The sequence below is a fragment of the Bidens hawaiensis genome, unplaced genomic scaffold (assembly GCF_021521415.1).
Source record: "Bidens hawaiensis isolate Kalapana, Puna unplaced genomic scaffold, B.hawaiensis_p1.1 tig00027531_1, whole genome shotgun sequence".
NCBI lineage: Eukaryota > Viridiplantae > Streptophyta > Magnoliopsida > Asterales > Asteraceae > Bidens > Bidens hawaiensis.
Window position 1 is genome coordinate 57,188 of NW_027494455.1, and position 23,003 is coordinate 80,190.

Here is a 23,003-nt window from a genome sequence, read left to right on the forward strand (position 1 = left end):
TTCAAAAAAATAATGTCGTATGAAAAAGTTATGGAAATTTTAAAATGATGGGGAATTAACATGTGCCTTGGATGTGGAGAGAGAAAGTCAACAAATGTGGGTTATCACCTTAATGCCCTTTCCATCAATTTTTATTTATTAAGTTAATTTCAGCCATTCAAATCTAAGATCAATAGACTGGATTCCTTCTCACCTTTCTTATTTTTATTGTCCTTACTATTTTAACTTTACCCCTTAAATAATTGTCTTGAATAACTTGATTACGATCAGCATCAAGATTATCACCATGACCACCATAGAAGTCATGATAAACATTGCCTTAAATATCATCTTGAACTGAATCATTAATGTTGTCATCATTATCAGCAACATTATCTTGAGCAGTGTTAAAATCACTTTGAGCAAACTTGCCATGACGATCAAATTCATTATCCCCCTTTTAGTAGCATCTCCTAAAGAGTGGGTTGGCTGTCTGATACACGATGCAGGGTTGGTTGTGGATTTGTTTAATTTACATCATATTATTGTGTCTAAAACCTGCGATCTTACTAACTTTATAGTTGACGTATTTAAGCATGCTTTTTAGGCACAAGTTAAATGGCGTAGTCAATGGCACACAGATAGGATCATAGGATTAGGTTTGATGCTTATTTCGAAGATTGATTTTCGCATTAGACGGAGACCGCGTTTTTATGTTGTTTGGCATGACATTACCAGGACTAAAACCATCTTCGCCCAATATGAATATTATTGAGTATGTTTTATGTTAGAATTAATTTTAGTTTTACTCTTCTTTTATATGATTTCCAGGATCGTATATATGCATAGGAGGCTTTGAATTGTATTCACTTTATAAATCCTAGTGAGATCATCACTTTACACATATCTTGATTAATGATGCATCATGCATACATTAAAATAAATAAACTGATCAATAAGTTTTCCAAATAGTTCTCTTACTCTCTATATCCTAATGGCATTTCCACGTAGGAAATACCTCAAAGTAGCCACGAAATTTGGTCGCATGACGATGGAAATGATTCTATGGACATCCAGTTTGCATAAAGAAAGGAAATGATAGGAATCATAAGGGCCAGAGATAAAGAGATCCCACTAATAATGAACAGACCTTTAAACCTATCCACACTCAAGGTTTTCGGCTTTGTGGGAGGATCTTGAGATGATAGGGAATGTTTCTCGAACCACTTCTTCTCGAGAATTCTCAAAGTTCCGTCTTTCCTTAATTTGGCAATTTGTCTTGATATCTCTGTTACCAAAGGCGAACCTTTTTGAAAGATCTGAACAAGAAAGACGCGTAATCAGAACATAAGGCGTTTTAAAATTAAAAAGATATTCATTCAATTGCTCTAATCTTGAAACCATTGTTTTAAAAAGCATAAGCAGGATTAGGTGGCACTGTGGTAGTGTGCCCAAGTTGCACGCATAGCCTCTTACGCGAGGATTAAGTGGTAGATATCAACCGAAGCAGAAGCGGTTCATTTATATGTTAAAATGAAATTTATGATCATATAAGTGTAAGAAAACTGAATCTGGGAATATACTGCCTTATCCAAAATGAAACTCCACTGTTCCACCCTTTGATGCTAACTCAAATTGTTCAACCGTTAAAAGTGAACTCAATGTTGCAGTGTAATTGGAGATAATAATAAGCACTACAAGCAACCAAACAAACAACACGAGTTTCGACAGATTGTTGGTTCAGGCCCCAAATTAACTCAACACACACTCACGTATGTATGTAATATACACAGAAACAAAATAAACTTTGGAACTATATGCTCAAACTATTGTATTGAAAATGATAGTACTAAAAAAAACTACCTACTATGCTATCCTATTTATAAAAGAAACTAAACACATGCATAAATAAATCTCCTACTTTATAGCAACTAACTTTCAACGTGCACCCATTCAACATCCATTTTCAGCCATGTTGTCCTCTTAACTCGGTCAAACCCATGACATAGTCTTCTACGAACTATTCAACCCATGCAAGATATTAAGAGCCCATTTTTCTGACCCGTAAGACCTGAAACATTTACCCGAATTTGACCCAATCAAGATTATACCCAACACAGATTACTTGACAACTTCTCTCCTGCAACACAAACACAAATTTTCAATGAACTTGTATTCATTTAATAAAATACATCTCCAAATAAGAACTTATATCAAGATCTACAAATATTGGCAGCTGCAGATTGTTTGATCTGACTATAAATTAAAGTGGGGACACCAGAAAATATGATTTGTCTATCTCTATATATTATATATTCCAGCCTAAAACCTTATAAAAGATGTTTTAAGTTGTAATCCATTCTCCAACCAGCCAGACACCTCTTCAACAAATATCCTTATAATTAATTGTTTATAAATTCATACCTATTTTCTGTTTTATTTTTCCTTTTAACAATTCAGGAAATCAAATGGGTTAATTAAATCAAGAGTGTGTGTGAGAGTGAGAGAGAACTTTGAGCAAAAAATAGTGTCATCAGAATAAACCAAAAGGTTTCTCCAACTTGTGGAGCAGTTGATGTTTCGGAATCTTGATTCATGTACTCAATAGCCCATAACCAGTGAGCATGGCAAAACCAACAATTGTCACCCAAAGCTTCACATCAAGTGGCTTTAAGAAGATCCACATATCATTATTGTTCAATTTTGCAAGTGTTCCTATCCCCATGTCAGTATAAGTCGATGTAAAGTCGACATATTGCGATCGGTTGGCAAGAATCGTTGAATCACCCAAGATAGCATCAATCTCCTAATACAACATGAATTTATAGAAATTCATTTATGAATAAAAACTAGCAAACCGCTATTTTCACAGTTAAACATACCTTAACATAAACCTTCTTTATAAGATCATCATAACTTCCAGTGGCAAAGGGTATTAACTCATATTGCACTTCATATGGTAGCGCATGAATACAAGTACGGAACACATCTACTGAGAATCCAGTGGCAGTTGTAACATTATTCTGATTGTCATGATCTGCATCTATGAAGTACTTAAACTTTCTTCTTGTTAGAACGCCAACTTTGAGCTTTTTACACAATACTTGGTGGTTTAAAAAGCTCAAAATTAGAAGCAACAGGACAATCTTGGTGTGCATGTGGACCAACATCCTCTGAAACTGTTCACAAACTAACCTTTAACTAGTGCCATGAAAGTGCAACATTTCCTTATATGGAATGAGTGCATGTCAAAATGATTATAAATTTGTCCATTATTGTTGCTAAAAACAAAACATGACCGGTCAAATGTTCTCTTCCGTTTTGTGGCCATTTTATGAGTTGGCAAGTTTCGTGGTGTTTGACTTTGTTTAAAATACACAAGGAAAACAAATGGGAAACACCAAATCCGTTCTTAATGGTAAACAAATCAAGTGCTCCTAGGGCAGTACGCCAACTGCTATGCTGTCGGTAGCAAAGAGCGATCAAAATGACTATGCAGTTAGTGAAGTTTTTGAAGGAATGAATGTGAACAGCAAGGAGAGGCGTGCAATCAAGATTTTCAAGCTTTGTGAAGAAACATGAAAAGAATAATAAGACAGAACAAAACAAATGAAATTAGCTCATTATATGTTCATAGCATCTGGAACATGGATATGTATTATGATATTGACATGACAAAGCAAAACAAAACAAGTATCCTAAGAGTATCCAATATCTTAAGGTTTAAATAATCCACGAAACTGATAAGTTGATAGATTTCGATCTAAAAGGATCCGCTGCACGTTAAAATAAATAAATTGGTCTCTATATCCTAATGACATTTCGAAATAAGAGATTCCTCAACGTGGCCACTAAATTTCTTTGCATGACGAAAGCAATGATCCAATCGACCTCTAGTTTTGCACGAAGTAAGTAAATCGCGGATATCAATAGGGCCAATGCTGAAGAGCTTCCACTAACAATAAACAAACCTTTAAATCTACCAAAACTCAAAACTTGTGGCTTTATTGAAGGATTTTGAGATGATAGATCAGACTGTTTATCAAACCACTTCTTCTCCAGAATTCTCAAAGTCCCATCTTCCCTTATTTTGGCAATCTGTCTTGACATATTGGTTGCCAAAGGCGATCCTTTTTGGAAGATCTGCATGAGATAGAAAAAGATATTCAATTAAGGGTTAATTAATAATTAGCAAATCATGTGGAAGGAGAAGCGTTTCATTTAAATATATAATATGAAATTACTATATGATTATTGATTATGTAAGTATAAGATAACTAAACTTTAGATACTATAACATTCCAAATGAATCGATTACGAAAAAGAAAATGGTACTTACGAAAGCAAAACCAGAAGTAGAAGGTTCAGATGAAATCATTGCGTAATCAGTAGAGTACTTGGCAAGAAACATTTTGATATAAGGGATTTCATCAATGATAGCATCCGCACCATTATGCTTCCCCCCTTTTGATAATGCTTTGGCATAATCTTCGTACGAATAGAATAGCCTACGTGTATAATCCTCAAAATGCAAGTTGCTAACGACCACTCCTGCCACACCAGCTTCAAAAGAGCCACCATGAAACCCCAACGTTCCACCCTTTGATGCTAGCTCAAATTGTTCAACCGTTAAAAGTGAACTCAGCGTTGCAGTGTAACTCGAGATCAAAATAAGTACGACAAGTAACCAAACAAACAAAACAAATTTTGACAGATTACACAACTTCTGATCTCCTACAATACAAAACACAAATTTTTAATGATCGGTATCAGGAAACTATAAACACGAACAACCCTAAATAATTCCAAAGGAATTAATCCTGATTGTTTTCACATGTAAAACAATTTGGATGGGTTTAAAATTAAAATATATAGTTTGAGTTTTAATAGGTATGACTATCTAGTGTATTTACTTTATATGTTTGCATCATGTTTAAAGTTAATTAATCAAAAGTGTAGTGAAAAATTCACCACAAAATCCTGGTTTGAAAACTTCACTATTTATTTTTGGCCCTTTTCAAATAAAATAAATTTCAGATTATGCTAGTTTCTACGAGGGCCTTGGAGCAACTAGTAAGGTAAGGCTGTTTTGTGACGTTGAGGTCGTGGGTTTATTTAACCGGTGGGAAACAGCATCCTGCACAAAGTGTAGGGTAAGGCTGCGTACATCAGATCGCGAACCATGGACCCTACACAATTGCCGGAGTTAAGTGAAGAATAAAATAAGAGAGGGAGAGAGAACTTTGAGCGAAAAACAGGGTCATTAGAATGACCCAAAAGGTTGTTCCAATTTCTTGAGCAGCCGCTTGATTCATGGACTCAATAGTCCAAATGATGAGGCCTGTGAGCACAGCAAAACCAACAATGCTTATCCAAAGCTTCCATTCAAGTGGCTTCAAGAAGATCCACATATCATTATTGTTCAGTTTTGCCAATGTTCCTATGCCCATGTCAGTATAAGTCGTTGTAAAGTCAACATACTCAGATCTGTTGGCAAGAATCGTTGAATCACCCATGATAGCATCAATCTCCTGATATACCATAAATTACATCATAAAAAGTCATGAATACAAATATGTAATTCCATGATCATATTACATTGAATTAATAGTGACAGACCAAGAAATTTTTTTCATAGAACAATAGGGGCTTAACACTAACCGGGACGATTGGGATTATCACATACAAATTACACTTAAAATAAACTCTTCATGGGTCGGGTAGGTTGCCGAATAGTTGCCTCTCACTATATTTTTTACTATGTACATATATATGTAGATGTTTAAATGTGAATTATAACACTATATAATACATGCCTTCTAACACATTTAATATTTTACAAATATGATTGTTCTCTGATATTAGACATATTAGATCAGATATTACACTAATTATAGTAGAGGGATCTAATTGTAATATAGTCTAGTATATAAACACTCTTGTATAGAATATTATTAATTTAATAATACAAGATCACAATTACACACGTTTAACTTGGTATCATAGCCAGGTTTGTTAACCCTAAACAACCGCCAGGTTCCCCCCCCCCCCCCCTCTTCATCATCATCATCATCAATCTATGGCTCTTCTTGCTGCCTTTATCACCCAAGAGAAAACATCCCACAATTCCCATCAGTTTGCTTTTACCCTATCCCCTACCAACTACATGTATTGGAAAACAATGATTCATCCGTTTCTTGTTACAAACAACATGTTTGGCTATATTGATGAAACTATTCCATGCCCCTCCCCTACAATCACAATCGAGGGTTCTGGTTCAGACAAAGATGCAACCCCAACCGTGACCCGCAATAACCCTAATCATGCTACGTGGGTTGCCAATGATGCTCATGTCCGTATGTTGCTTATCTCTACAGTTTCTGAAGCATCTTTTCATCATGTTCAGGGAGACACGTCTAGGGATCTCTGGCTCTCCCTTGAACATGCTTACGCACCACATACTTCGTCTCGCGAGTTTACCTTAAAACAACAACTCCTAAGGATTGAGATGAAAGGCGATGAAACACCTACAGCCTATCTATCTAGGGCTCAAGAATATGCCAAAGCCCTTTTCAATATTGGTGAACCAATCAACGACAAAGATTTGGTCATGTTAGCTATCTCTCGTCTTCATGAAGAATACAATGGACTGAAGTCAAATCTTATGGGTCGTGAAAAACCCATCACTTTTAATGAACTACCAGATTTACTTGCTGACCTTGATTTTATGATTCAAAAAAATCAGCCCACACCACCATTATCCCAAGCATTCATGGCAGCAACCAGCACCCATCTTAACACCCCTACTGCTGGTTCCGAGAGCCACACTACAGCTAACCAAGCTCATCTCCTTGCTGTACAACAATTAGCCTCATAACTCGGATATCACCTTACACCATCGGCTCCCTCACAAGCTTTCTATAGCTCTCGGTCTACTCAAAACAATAGGGGACGTGGTTACAATAATAATCATGGTCGTGGACGCAATTCCAAAAATCAACGAACTGGTGGCAACCGAAGTCAGTTTGAATGGGCCTCTAACACAAACACAGTTTACGGTTCATGCAACCGATGTGGTATTGGTCACATCCCATCTCTTTGTCCAAACAGGGATCCATACTTGGCTCCCAGACACTGGCGCCAATATCCATGTCACACCAGATCTTGCAAGCTTAGGCACATCAGAAGCATATCATGGTGATGATGCTCTACATGTTGGCAACGGTATGGGTTTACCTATTTTTCACATCGGTTCCACTCATATTTCCTCACCTCACAAAACTCTTTCATTATCTAACATTCTTCATGTTCCACAAATTCAACGTAACTTGTTAACTGCTCAAAAATTTTGTCTTGATAATCATGTCTTCTTTAAATTTCACCCTTTTCGTGTGAAGGATATATCTACACGCACCACACTACTCACGGGTCCAAGTAAAGATGGTCTCTACTCTCTTGTCCTTCCACAACTTCAGTCTATTCGCAAGTCCGCCTTTTCTGCCACACGTGCTTCTTCAGCTGTATGGCATCAACGTTTGGGACATCCGCATCATGAGCTTTTAAGAACTATGTTATCCAAATATTTACTTCCTGTTTCTGATAAAACTTATAATAATGTTTGCACTTCTTGTCAATTGGAAAATCTACAAAACTTTCTTTGCATAATTCTTCGTTTCGTAGTAATCATATTTTGGATTTGGTATATTGTGATGTTTGGGGTCCCGCACCCGTTGTATCATATGATGGTAATCGGTATTTTATGTTATGTGTTGATCATCATTCCAAATACATGTGGATTTTTCATTTGAAACAAAAGTCTGATGTGTATTCGGTTTTCAAACAATTTATTTCCATGGTCGAACGACAATTTAATAGAAAACTTAAAAATGTTCAAACCGATTGGGGTGGCGAGTTTCGCAATCTTTCCACCTTATTTACCTCGCTCGGTATCATTCATCGCCGGTCTTGCCCCCACACGAGTGAGCGAAACGGCATAGTCGAACGCCGAAATCGTCATGTGGTCTAGATGAGTCTTTCCCTTCTTGCTCAATCGTTTGTCCCACAACGTTTTTGGCATTTTGCATTTGACACAGCCGTCTATCTCATTAACCGCATGCCATCTCATTCCAATTCTAGCAAGTCACCATTTGAAACGGTCCACGACCGTCCACCTGATTATTCCTTTTTACGGGTCTTTGGGTGTCAATGTTTTCCGCATCTTCGGTCGTATAATCCCCATAAAATGGATTTTCGGTCGATGCCATGCATTTTTCTCGGTTACAACCCTGTTCACCATGGGTATCGTTGTTTAGATCCTACAACCGATCGCCTCTATGTCGCTCGCTATGTGCGGTTCAATGAAAACTACTTTCCTTTCCAGCCACAACCATCACCTAAACCTTCGGTTACCGACTCTACTCCATATACCGCATTTGTCCCATCTCCACCACCTCCGACAACCGAACCAACATCACAATCCAACCTATCTATCACCCATATATCTGCCGAACAACCAGCCAACCCCAGCCCGCCGACCACCTCTATGGCTACCGACCAACCAGCAAACTCTAGCCCACCGACCCCACCTGTGACTATTGAACAATCATCCGATCACTCGTCTTCCTCTACCTCCTCCAACAGCCCTATACCCACCCACCAAACACCGTTACAAAACCCACTGCCAGCACTAAACTCTAATTCAATTCCGACACCACCACCTCCACCTCCACCTCCACCTTCCCGTACCTGTCCACGTAATCTTCGGCCCAATCTGAAACAACGTGTCCGATTCGATCCATCTGCTTTTCACACCATCAGCTCACCACCCGACACCGAACCCTCCACCTTTATGCTGCCAACAAATACGCTGAATGGCGTCATGCCATGGCTGGAGAGTACTCAGCTCTTGTTAAGAACGGAACATGGTCTCTTGTTCCACCTGTTTCTGGTGCTAACGTTATTGATTGCAAGTGGGTTTACAGGATAAAGCGAGATAAACATGGGGCTCCTTCTCGATATAAAGCCAGACTCGTTGCAAAAGGATTCAATCAGCAACCAGGTGTTGATTTTCATGAAACTTTCAGTCCGGTAATAAAATCCGCTACTATCCGAGTTGTGTTATCCTTAGCTGTTACCCACAAGTGGTCCCTCCGACAACTGGACATTCAAAATGCGTTCCTTCATGGGCACCTTGAAGAAACAATTTACATTCGACAACCACAAGGCTTCATTGATAAGACAAGAGCTACTCATGTTTGTAAGCTTCACAAGTCTCTTTATGGCTTAAAACAAGCTCCCCGGGCTTGGTTTACTCGTCTCTCGACTGCCTTACAACGGCTAGGATTCATGGGTTCTAAAACAGATCCTTCTCTTTTTATATACAACTATCGTGGTACGCTTATCTATTTTCTAGTTTATGTGGGTGACATAATTGTGACTGGGAACAACTCGGATGCCATTAATAAGATTGTTGCTAAACTTAGTGCCGAGTTTGCTCTTAAAGACCTCGGTGACCTCGATTATTTTTTGGGAGTGGAAATTGTTAAACAAGGTTCATATATCATTCTTTCACAAAAGAAATACATTCTGGAACTTTTACAACGAGCTGGTCTATCCACAGCTAAATCGGCTTCTTCCCCGATGAGCACATCAGTTCCGTTATCTTTAGACGACAGCTCCTTGTTTTCTAATCCGGTCAAATACAGACAGTTAGTTGGAGCACTGCAATATGTTACTTTGTCCATGCCCGATATCGCATTCGCTGTTAATCGCGTATGTAAATTCATGCATGCTCCTACTGAGAACCATTGGTCAGCGGTTAAACGTATTCTCAGATATCTTCTCGGTACTTGTGCTTATGGTCTCCTTATTAGGCATGCTTCTGGGTCTACTCTTCATGCATTTGCTGATGCCCATTGGAATAATCTTCAGGCTTACTCTGATGCTGACTGGGCAGGGTGTCCAGTTGATCGACGCTCCACCGGGGGTTTTGCTGTTTACCTATAGTCTAATCTGATTTCTTGGACGGCTTGCAAACAACGTACCGTTTCTCGGTCATCTACCGAATCAGAATACAAAGCTATCGCTGACACTGTCGCTGAACTTACATGGCTTGAAGCCTTATTACGTGAGCTTGGTATTTCTGTTAAGTCCGCTCCTACACTTTGGTGCGACAATCTTGGTCAGTGGCGGACCCATGATTTTTTGCCAATGGGGTCCCAATTTTTCCGGTTTACAAAATTTTTGGGTCGGTCGTTATTCGGGTCGGGTCGAGACGAGGAACATAATAAAACACGAAAATATGGTGTCATCGGAAACAGGTAAGTAGAAAGAATATAGATTAGAAACTAGATAGAACATACACTTTTAATTCATTTTTATTCATACCCGAAAAACATAAGCGTAAGCTATATATATATGGTCTTACATGAATAACCAAGACATGAAAAACTAACTCTTACACAAATAAATGATTAATTATAATATACATACACAATACACAAGATAAATAATTTAAGTATATGTAAAACTCATGTTGTCACTATATATGTTGCATGGTGATAATGGTTATATGGGATAAACTAAAGTGATAATGGTTATATGGGATAAACTAAAGAAAAAACACAAATACCCTAACTAAATAACTAATATTGACTAGAATATTAAAAAAACAACAAAAGCTGGGTATGGTGAGGCTTGAACCTGCAACCTCTCAAAGAAAAACAAGGGACTTTCCACTAGACTAGTTCAGCCTTAATAGTATGGGTTCCAAGTATTAATTTTTATGGGGTCCTTACAAAATTTAATATATCGTATCTAAGTAATTTTTAAAAAACATTGGTGTCCCGGGACCCCGATGGGAACTATGTGGGTCCGCCCCTGATCTTGGTGCTATTTATCTCTCGGCTAACCCGGTTTTTCATGCCCGAACGAAACATGTTGAAGTAGATTTTCATTTTGTCCGGGAAAAAGTTGCTCGAGGGGGGTTGCGTGTACAATTCATCTCAACTCGTGATCAGATTGCTGACATCTTCACTAAGCCGTTGCCGACAGATCAATTTTTGTTTTTAAGATCCAAGCTGCAGGTCGTTTCCCGGCCTTAGCTTGCGGGGGAATATTAGACATATTAGATTAGATATTACACTAATTATAGTAGAGGGATCTAATTGTAATATAGTCTAGTATATAAACACTCTTGTATAGAATATTATTAATTTAATAATACAAGATCACAATTACACACGTTTAACTTCTGATAACTTATGGGTTAGTTTTTTTCTTGATGCATGTTCCGATAAAGTCTGTTGGAGATGGAGGTGTTTGAAATAGGTTACTTTTTTTGGTATCGTAAACTACATAGAGTACCGCTACCTTGCTGGTATCCTTACGTCCAAAATCGATACCCACGGAACAACACTGGTACCCTTATAAATAACAGAACCGGTATTGGTATTTGTTTCTATGGTTTTCGATTGATATAAAACACGCTAATATATTTTTTGGGTTACATCAAACAATTTGTGTAAGGAAACAGTTGTATATAGTTTTTTTTCATCTCATAAAGAATATCAAGTATTGGTATGGTAACGAACCGAGGGGTGTTCAAAATAATGTATTTTATGTGTCGTAGGCTATACCGATTTCCGTTGTCATGCCGCTAACGAACCGAACCGAACTTATTCCAACTGAACAAGTACTACCCTGTATCACTATTACCAGAACCAATGTCGGTATTGGTGTTTATGGGTTTAGGTCGATGTAACATATTTTGTTTTTTTATAATATAATGTTTTATAAAATTCCGGATATTACATTGCCACGCACTTATATTTATATCTACATATGATTTAAATTTTATACACGACCATTGCAACGCTCTGGTATAGCCCGATCGTCGTTATTTAAAGATTTAACATACCTTAGCATGAACCTTCTTTATAAGATCATCATAACTTCCAGTGGCAAAGGGTATTAACTCATATTGCACTTCATATGGTAATGCACGAATACAAGTGCGGAACACATCTACAGAGAATCCAGTGGCATTTGTAACATTTTTCTGACCGTCATGATATGCATCAATGAAGTACTTAAAGTTTTTGCTTGTTAGAACGCCAACCTTCAGAGTTTTACACAATACCTGCAGATTTAAAAGGCTTAATATTAGAAGCAAAAGGACAATGTTGCTATGCTTATGCGCCATGAAATTGCAGCATATAATTTTGTAGACTGCTTCAAATCAGAATGGCCTATTTATATATCCATTATCAATATTGGTAGAAAGAATTGATCTAAGTTCTCTATCATTTTCTGGGTATTATGAGCTGGCAAGTTTCAGGGTGTTTGACTTTGTTCAGTCAAGGATAACACCAAGAATCTTAATAATTATTGAGAGAAAAAAGTACAAATTGGATAAAAAAACAAATCTATATTATTATAGAGAGGGAAGAAAGTACAAATTGGCATAATAAACAACTTTAAAGTGGTATGACTTAGCCATGATCATTTGAAAAGGTCGAACATGTTAGGCTAGATTAATAAACTTAGGCTATATATATTTTAGGCTTGTGATCTCTTTGGTCCTAGGTTTGAAATCTGGCTCAATGGGGTTTCCTCCTTAACTGTGTTTCCAAGTGAGTTGGGTCTGAAGCGTCAAAATCAGTATGAACAATTGACTTCTGAAATATTAATTTATGAAAATATATAGGTATATTTGAGTTTGAATAAACTTCCCAGAACTCTAGTATTATTAAGTATAACTGAATTCACAACTTGTTCCAGAAATTTCTTTAAGAAAATGGATCAGAATCGTTGGTACTTTCTTTAAAACCTTTTTTAATCTACAACTTGGTATCAAAAAGATTATCCTAAAATACCTTGTATTAGTCTGACAAATCTGTTAGTAATCTTTGATATCCCTTTGCTTTTATCCCATCTTCTTAGGTTCCTAAGGATTAGTTAGGGAGACAGATAGGTGATCTAGCTAGCTTTATAGCGTCTTAGTCGGTCTATCTTTAGATTATGGTGTCGTGTGATTAATTAATTTGATGAATAGTTAAATTGTCAATAGGAATTTCTAGCTCAGACAATCATTTATACGTCTTCGTTCGTCTTTAGTTAGAGTTGTCGTTTAGTCTCCATTCTTCTAGTTATTTATTTAGTATTTTTATTAGTTAAAATTTTTTTATTTACAAAATACATCAATTTATTACCGTTAGAACTCGATAGAGCTAGGTTTAGTATTGAAAGCCATCTTGCATATCCGTGGATTCGATATTCAGACTTACTGTTAGTTTACTAAATCACGGTACACTTGTCATTGTGTGAGGTTTAGTCGGTGAATCCATTTTGAAAAATTGAATTTGTGACTTGTTTGCAAACTACTAGTAAAACTACCCACTTCTCAATTCAAAGCTAAACACCAAAATAAGCAATAAAGTATTAATAGTGAAATTAAAAGTCTACCGCACCTTTCTGCCTTCATGATCTAACGTTGTGCGTGTCTAGGTTGTGTGTACATGACAAGGAAATTACGTGTAACATGATATTATGGACAAAGGGTTGTCATCTTTGACACACTTGGGTCCAAGCTTCACGTTGATCTGTCTTGTTCATCTTCAGGGGACATATTAGAGCAGTTAGCCCGACTTGTAAATTTATAGAAGCTTAAAATAGTTAAAATTTCCGTTTTACTATTCTTTTATATGCTTTCCAGGCTCCAGTATATAGAAACTTAAAATTGTATTCACTTATTTAATTATAGTGAGATCGACGATCATCGCTTTACACGTCCTGATTAAGAATATACATGACTTGGTAGAATTCTAAAAGGACAGATTGCACATTAAAATAAATGAATTGATCAACCAAATAGTTCTTTATACACTAATTGCATTTCTGTGTAACAGATACCTCAAAGTAGTCACTAAATTTGGTCGCACGACGATGGAAATGATTCTTTGGACATCTAGTTTTGCATAAAGAAAGGAAAGGGCAGGAATCATAAGGGCCAGAGATAAAGAGATCCCACTAATAATGAACAGACCTTTAAACCTATCCGCACTCAAGGTTTTCGGCTTTGTGGGAAGATCTTGAGATGATAGGGAATGTTTCTCGAACCACTTCTTCTCGAGAATTCTCAAAGTTCCGTCTTCCCTTATTTTGGCAATTTGTCTTGATATCTCTGTTACCAAAGGCGAACCTTTTTGGAAGATCTGAACAAGAAAGATATGTAATCAGAACATAAGGCATTTTAAAATTCAAAAGATATTCATTCAATTGCTCTGAACTTGAAACCATTGTTTGAAAAGGCATAGCAGGATATAGGTGGCACTGTGGTAGGGTGCCCAAGTTGCGCCTCTTACGTGGGGATTAAGTGGTAGATATAAACCGAAGCTGAAGCAGTTTATATATGATAATACAATTACATAAATGACATGAAACTATTTGTAATCAAGATTATATCCAGCAATATGACTAGTTCAATTTATCGAAAAGAAAAGGTTACATACAAAAGCAATCCAGAAGTTATCGAAAAATAAAAGGGTATATATAGGTACTTACAAATGCAAAACCCGAAGTAGAAGGTTCAGATGAAATCATTGCGTAATCTGTCGAGTACTTGGCAAGAAACATCTTGATGTAAGGGATTTCATCAATGATAGCATCCGCACCACCATGCTTTCCACCTTTTGATAATGCGTCGGCATAATCTTCATACGAATAGAATGGTCTACGCCTGTAATCCTCAAAATGCAAGTTGCTAACGGTCACTCCTGCCACACCAGCCTCGAAAGAGCCACCATGAAACCCCACTGTTCCACCCTTTGATGCTAACTCAAATTGTTCAACCGTTAAAAGTGAACTCAATGTTGCCGTGTAATTAGAGATAATAATAAGCACGACAAGCAACCAAACAAATAACACGAGTTTCGACAGATTACTTGACAACTTCTCTCCTGCAACACAAATTTTCAATGAACTTGTATTCATTTAATTAAATACATCTCTAAATAAGAACTTTTATCAAGATCTATAAATATTGGATCTGACTATAGATTAAAGTGGGGACACCAGAAAATATGATTTGTCTATCTCTATATATTATATATTCCAACCTAAAACCTTATAAAAGATGTTGTAAGTTGTAATCCATTCTCCAACCTGCCAGACAAATATCCTTATAACTAACTGTTTATAAATTCATACCTATTTTCTGTTTTTTTTCCTTTTAACATTTCAGAAAATCAAATGGATTTAAATCAAGAGTGAGAGAGAGAGAGAGAACTTTGAGCGAAAAATAGTGTCATAAGAATAAACCAAAAGGTTTCTCCAACTTGTGGAGCGGTTGAAGTTTCCGAATCTTGATTCATGTACTCAATAGCCCAAATAATGGAACCAGTGAGCATGGCGAAACCGACAATTGTTACCCAAAGCTTCACATCAAGTGGCTTCAAGAAGATCCACATATCATTATTGTTCAATTTTGCCAATGTTCCTATCCCCATGTCAGTATAAGTCGATGTAAAGTCGACATGTTGAGAGCGGTTGGCAAGAATCGTTGAATCACCCAAGATAGCATCAATCTCCTGATTTACCAAATAACATCATGATTTTTTTATAAATTCATTTATAAATAAAAACTAGCAAAGTAGCAAACCATTATTTGCAGATTTAACATATACCTTAACATAAACCTTCTTTATAAGATCATCATAACTTCCATTGGGATATGGTATTAACTCATACTGCACTTCATATGGTAACGCGTGAATACAAGTATTAAACACGTCTACCGAAAATCCAGTGGCAGTTGTAACGTTATTCTGATTGTCATGATCTGCATCTATGAAGTACTTAAACTTTCTTCTTGTTAGAACACCAACTTTGAGCTTTTTGCACAATACTTGGAGGCTTAAAAAGCTTAATATTAGAAGCAAAAGGACAATCTTGGTATGCTTGTGGGCCAACATCCTCTGAAACTGTTCACAAACTAACCTTTAACTAATGTCATGAAAGTGCAGCATTTCCTTATATGGAATGATTGCATGTCAAGATGATAATCAATTTGTCCATTATTGTTGCTAAAAATAAAGCATGACCAGTCAAATGTTCTCTTTCATTTTGTGGCCATTTTATGAGTTGGCAAGTTTCGTGGTGTTTGACTTTGTTTAATATAAAATACACAAGGAAAACACCAAGATTCTTAGTATAACAGTGGGCTATAGCCTATAGGCCTAATGCGAAATTTTAAAAACGCAATCCGAGATTGCTGTACGGTGAAAGATAGATGTGTTCGTATAAAGGAGGTGCGGAATATGTTTTAAGGGACACATGTCAAACACAAATTCTCAGCTAAAGATAAAAGTTTAATTTGGTGCCTTATTGCAGCCAAAAAAAGAAGATATGTCAAAGACACTAGTTCTTTCAATTTATTTTCTACATCTATTCTATACTATGTTGCGATGTTAGTCTGTGTTTGAGAGATCACATAAACGTACGATGTGAGTGCTTGCGTAGTTGCGTGTCATTTTCTGAACATGTTTTTCTATATTAATCATCCAAAAATGATCTTATTAGATATTAAAGACAATAAGTTTAAAGTATTTTAGCTATACTTGTAGCATGCATGTTACTGTTGTCAAGATGGTAACTTTCATTATGTAATCATGTCAAACATATATTGAGAATATAGTTATAATGATAGTTTTGACTTCTAAACGTGGATTACATACAAAGCACAATACACTTCCTAGAATTCTAGTATAAATTTGTATAACTGAATTAGGAATGCAACTTGATTCTAGAATTTCTTTAAAAAAGCCATCCTACATATATGCTCTTTATTAAGAAAATGGACCAGATTCATTGGATACTTTCTTTAATACCATTTTACAATACAACTTGGTATAGAAAAATTATCTTAAATTGCCTTGACTTAGCCTTACAAATAAAGAAATCTTTGCTGATGTCATTGAAATTTGTATTTAAAAAGAAAAACTTGAGGCTCAATTCTCATAAAACGGAAGGATATGGTAAAACGTCATATTTTGCATAAAGTTGGTCTCAATATTACAAACCATATTTATAAGTTATCACTTTTTGAAGTAGATTAATATTTGCTCTATTGTTTTTGTTAGTTCCCCGGTTTGTCAAAAATATTTAAAAAGTTAATAGTTTTATTGCTGCAAAAAGAGTAATTTTGAAAAATTGGTTCAAAAATTCGCTTTTTAGACTTGATTTGGCAGTGTAAACGTCTTAATGATAATATAATGTTCTTTCATTTTGTGAAGACAACTTGTTGGGGAAATACTGTCAGAAGAGTTCTAGTAACTTCAGATGTTCAACATAGATGTCTCAACATTACATAAACAATTCCTGTTTATTGATATTGAACCGGCATCATCAAAGGGATGTGACAGTTCAACTCATCCGCTAATTAAGCGCTTGATATGATGTCACTCAAATTCAATACAATCCAGATAGACTTCGTTTCGATTGACCCAATTCGTTTGTTGGCCTACATGCCCGCCCAAACATACAGTATAATGCTTTACAAACATAAAAACCCAAAACAAACTTAAACATGATTAAAAAAATTATCGAAGGATCAATAAACTTCCATAGCATTCATTTTATATATACAATCTTGTTCTTGATAAAATCGTCTAGCAAAAGGAACTCGTCATATGATCTACTCAGGCTACATCCATATATACTTTGGTAGAACTCTAAGAGGATTAATTAAATATATAATAGCAATAAGTTGATCAATGAGTTTAGAGTCTTCTAGTAATTTGTTATATCCTAATGGCGTTTCTGTACAAGAGATGCCTCAAACTAGCCACCAAATTTTGATTCAGGATGAAGGAAATGATACTATGGACCTCCAGTTTTGCACGATGCAAGAAAATCAAAGATATCATGAGGGCTAAAGTCGAAGACATTCCACTTATAAGAAACAAACCTCGAAACCAACTTGAATTTAAGGTTTTCGGCTTTGATGGAGAATCTTGGGATGATGATGATTGCTTCTCAAACCACTTCTTTTCTAAAACTCCAAGAGTTCCGTCTTCTCTATTTTTTGCAATTTGTCTGGACATGTCCGTTGCCAAAGGCGACCCCTTTTGAAATATCTAAATGAAATAAATGTACATAAGATCAACTGCTAAATTTTTGTTACTATCGAGCAGTTTCATTATTTGTTCAATACATTTACTCAATCCTATGGGCAAAGATGTTAGTAAACAGCTCGACGAACGAATTTGGATTGGATCGAGTTAGAAATGGAAAGAAAGGATACTTACAAAGCCCAAACCAGAATGAAGAAACACTAATCGACCCCGGGCAGATTACGGATAATCTGGGGGTTAAATAGATGTTTCCCACGAGGGGTTAGATCCGGCGAAGATGGTTCTTCTGATAACCTGCAAAACAGACACCGTGAGCTCGTCACTGAGAAGGGGGGTATCTCCTTGTGACCACCCTCCGGCGTGAGAATCAGACTAGATTGCTCTTGAATATAAGTGTATATCAAGAGAATGACTAGAGCAGATATCAGGTAATATATCAAGATATGAGATATGAGATAAGATGATACCATTCCAAGGTGTTGGAGTATTTATAGCCGAAGGTAGGTTTCCAAGCAGGTACAGCCGGCTGAATAGTGTTCTTGTTCTGCCAACTGTGGGCTACGCACATGCCATGCTGGTGGTTGGTGGGTAGGCAGCGGCTGATAATGACCAGGCCGGCTGTGTACTATTCCTGTTCCACCAACTGCAGGCTATGCACGTCCTCCGACAGGTTGGTGAGTAGGCAGCGGCTAATAGTGACATACAGTACAAGAGCGTGCTGCTCGTCATACTGTTGTCAGTGAGCTGTCGTATCTTTGGTCAGATCTTTTGTCCATACCTCGTCAGGTACAGTACAAAAGATCCTCCAGTATCGTACGGACTGGCTCATTTGTGCGGGAGTGTTCCCGGCTTTGTGCGGGAGTGTTCCCGGCTTGCTCACTCCTTCAGGTGACATTACTGAATTATTTAAGAGTTAAGTGCCTTGTGCGTGTAGCCTTGCTGCGCAGGTAGCCTTCCCTGATGGCTTGTATCCGCAGCTGCGGGAACAGGCGGAGTACTTCACCATTGGGAGGCTTTTCCTGCGGGAACAGCTTGCGTACTGCGCGTAAGGACGTCACGTCTCTGAGCATGGTGGGTCCTGCGGGCCCAGTTGGTTTCTGCGCAGACGTCCCTCTTCAAGGGGTTGCGAGTTTAGCCTTTGCGCAGACGTCCCTGTTTGAGGTGAGTCTTGCGGGTCCAACTGGGCTCTGCTAGGACCTACCTCTTCACAGAAGTAGTAGGCTCTGATGAAATCATTGCATAATCACCCGAGTACAAACCAAGAAACATTTTGATATAAGGGATTTCATCGATGATAGCATCAGCACCGCCATGCTTTCCACCTTTTGATAACGCTATGGCATAATCATCATACGAATAGTATGGTCTACGCCTATAATCCTCAAAATTCAAGTTGTTAACGGTCCTTCCTCCCACAAAAGAGCCACCATGAAACCCCACGGTTACGCCCTTTGATGCTAACTCAAACTGTTCAACAGTTAGAAGTGATGTCAATACTGCAGTGTAACTCGAGATCAGTATAAGTACGACAAGTAACCAAACAAACGCCACGAACTTTGACAAATTACTTGACAGCTTCTCTCCTACATCACAAGTAATTTTCGGTAAATTAGTATATGCGATGGCAGTCCATTTATACTTTACAAGATAGAAAGAGAGAAAACTTTGAGCGAAAAATAGCGTCATTAGGATGAACCAAAAGGTTGTTCCAATTTGCTGCGCAGGAGTATTTTGGGACCTTTGATCCATGGACTCAATTGCCCAAACCACAAAGCCGGTGAGGATAGCGAAAACAGCAGTGACGAGCCATAGATCCGCATCGAGTGGCTTCAAGAAGATCCACATGTCATTATGGTTGATTCTTGCAAGTGTTCCTATGCCCATGTCAGTGTAAGTTGCGGTAAAGTCAACTAACTCAGATCTATTGGCAAGAATTGTTGAATCGCCCAAGATAGCATCAATCTCCTGAAATACACAAATTGCATGAATTTCTATGCATGAAAGCAATATTAATTATTCTCATAAGGAGAAGTAACATACATTTGCGGTAACTTTTTTTATAAGTTCATCATAAGTTTCATTGGCAAATGGAATTAACTCGTATTGTACTTCATATGGCAATGCACCAATGCAAGCATTAAACACATCCACCGAGAAACCGGTGGTAGTTGTTGCATTTTTCTGAATGTCATATTCGGCATCTATGAAATACTTGAACTTTCGTCGTGTTAGAATGCCAATTTTCAGCTTTTTAACATCACTCGTTTGCAACATCCGACGTTTTGGAGTGACTCTAGACCCTCTTTTGTCTCCATTGCGAATCACATTTACAATTTTGAATCCATTAGAAACTAGCTTTCCATCGTTAAGTTGAAACTCGCCACTTACACCCGTAAATCTTGTTTTTGAAAGCTCATATTGAAGCGTCGAATCCATTTGAGTGACAACAAATGAAAACTGAACCCCAAGCCTTTGAACTGACTCGGCTAGTGCCCAAATTGTGTCGTATGCCCATATGGAAAGCACACTAACCTCTCTTGATGCTAAACTAGGGTACTTAATATTGCATTCATTGTACCATCTTGTGGTTAAGTTTAGAAGCTTTCCTGATGATTGTATATAAGACCTTAAACCTATCACTCCTGGACTTGACGCGAGAACTTCATTATCCTCTTGTAGGATGTCAATGGTTTTGTGTGTCACAATCCAAACATAATCTTCATTTATCATTCCCAACCTTTTGCCAATTGAGAGAATTCTAGATGTTAATAAAGATGACATATGTACAACAATTACCTTTGTCTGGCTAATCTTGATCTTTTCCAACTGTTGAGCGATTTGATCATCCATGGGCAAGGCAGGAACTGCACATCGGTGACTAACACTGATGCTTTTGTCATGAAACGATTCAAGAAAATATGATAAGATTTCTCGCCCACAATCAATCTCCTCGTATAAAAATATAACATCCCTCCAACCGAAAGAATCCACGAGGGAAGTAACGCTTTTTGACATAACCGATTCGTCTTCCTTGATTTGAAACAAGAATGGATATTCCATCGAAGGGGAACCCGCGAAGGAAAATATAGGGACTTTAGCTTTATCAGCGATTGGGACCAATAACTTGGCTTCAAGATATGTCTCTGGGCCTATGATTGCTTGCACCTTATTGTTATTCAAAAGATCATGCACTGCCCAGGAAAAGGTATAAAAAATCAATTTCATGAATTCAAGAAAAATCAATAAAGTCAAAATATGGAGCATGATTACAACTATGTTGGACTTAATAGTAAAAACAACTGTGAAATGAAATCAGATAGAGTTACCTTTTAAAATAATTAGAATGGCAAATTGACAATAAGTAATAGTTAAACTGATTTTAATTATTTCTTTTTTTTTCTATTTTATTTTGTATAAAACAAACACAATGAATTCTAACAGTATCGGCTGGCAATATGAAAAGAGAACACCCGACTAGTCGAGGACAATGAAAAAGAGATCATACCAGCTGCCAGAGCTTGTAAAGGGTCACCTTTCGAGTCCCTCGTATGGAGAACAATCCTCGTTCTATAGTTATTGTTGCGTGCGTAAAAATCAGAGATTGCATAAGTCATCATGCTGTGAATTGTCTTCCCAGTCCATGACTCCATGTCAAGAACGACTCCAACTCGTATTATAACTTGTTCATGCAAAACCGTTCTACTGTTTTCGGGTGAAAATGAATGTGTGCTTAATCCTTGGTTTAAAAAGCCCAAAAATAAAAGAAGCAAGTGGCTTATTTTGCTAACATACTGAAGCTTCATATTTGGAAAAGAGATACTCACAAAACAGATTCTAATGCTCAAATAAACTCTTCAATATTTATTACTATACATTTACTTCTATGTGAAGCAAGTCAACCATCCATCTTTTGACTAAGGTAATTAGAAACAGTAAGATTTTTCAAATGTCAATCCGCGAAACATGAAAGTAATGGAAGTGGGTAAACGGAAATGCTAAGATTTGGTACGAATTAAGCACAAGAACCTACCTGGAAATCTGTCGATTAGCGTCACTGAATTAGCAATATGGTTAGGGGACTTCTTTGACAATCTTTAAAAAAATCTTCTTTGAGAAAATGGATTGTAATCTAATGACTCAGAACAGTTTGATACTTGCTTCTATGATACATTACTCACTTGAGTGATTGAATGAGTATAACTTGGTAATAAAAAAAGGCCAACTTGTATGACTTGGTTGTACCAATAAAATTAACCTTTCCAAATTACTAGCATGACTTGGTCATGAATAAAATTGAAGTCAGACTTGAAAACTTGCATTAATTCAGAATGATTATTGTTTAAATCAAATGAAACCATTTTTTCTTTCTAAACTTATTTATATATTTTTGTCACCAGACTTGTTTTAGACAAATCTAATTGAATACATGACATATTAAATGGTTTAATGTATGTGTATCTCACTATTTATAACAAAATGGTATTCTTAAAAACAGTTTATACACATTAAATTGGACAAACTAAAGCCACTTATGAAAACGTAAACACATGTAACTGTGCATAATAAAATTTGACCTAGTGGTCCACTGGCACAGGCAAAGCTTGGAGGAAAACAACAAAGGGGAGGATGAAAATACGTATAAAAAAACTCATAAACGGAGGGGGCTAGACTTAAGATTTCGGATGAAAATGGGACTTATACCAGTCTAGACCCTGTTTTCAGCCTTGGCACAGGGTCCTGATCGAGACACACCTCCCAAAACCGACTGCACAAATATATGTCTCAGTGGACCCCTTGCTCATGTCTTCGTATTATGGTGGTTCTGTTTGGATCTGTATGTGTAATGGGAAAATCTAAATACCTCACCAGGCGTATTACTCGATGTATAGAGAA

General features: G+C 37.0%; 1 pseudogene; it reads right to left on the reverse strand.

Moving 5' to 3' along the window:
* Positions 1-3,783: 3,783 nt before the first annotated feature.
* Positions 3,784-22,423, reverse strand: LOC143575519 (glutamate receptor 1.3-like; annotated as a pseudogene).
* Positions 22,424-23,003: the final 580 nt, after the last annotated feature.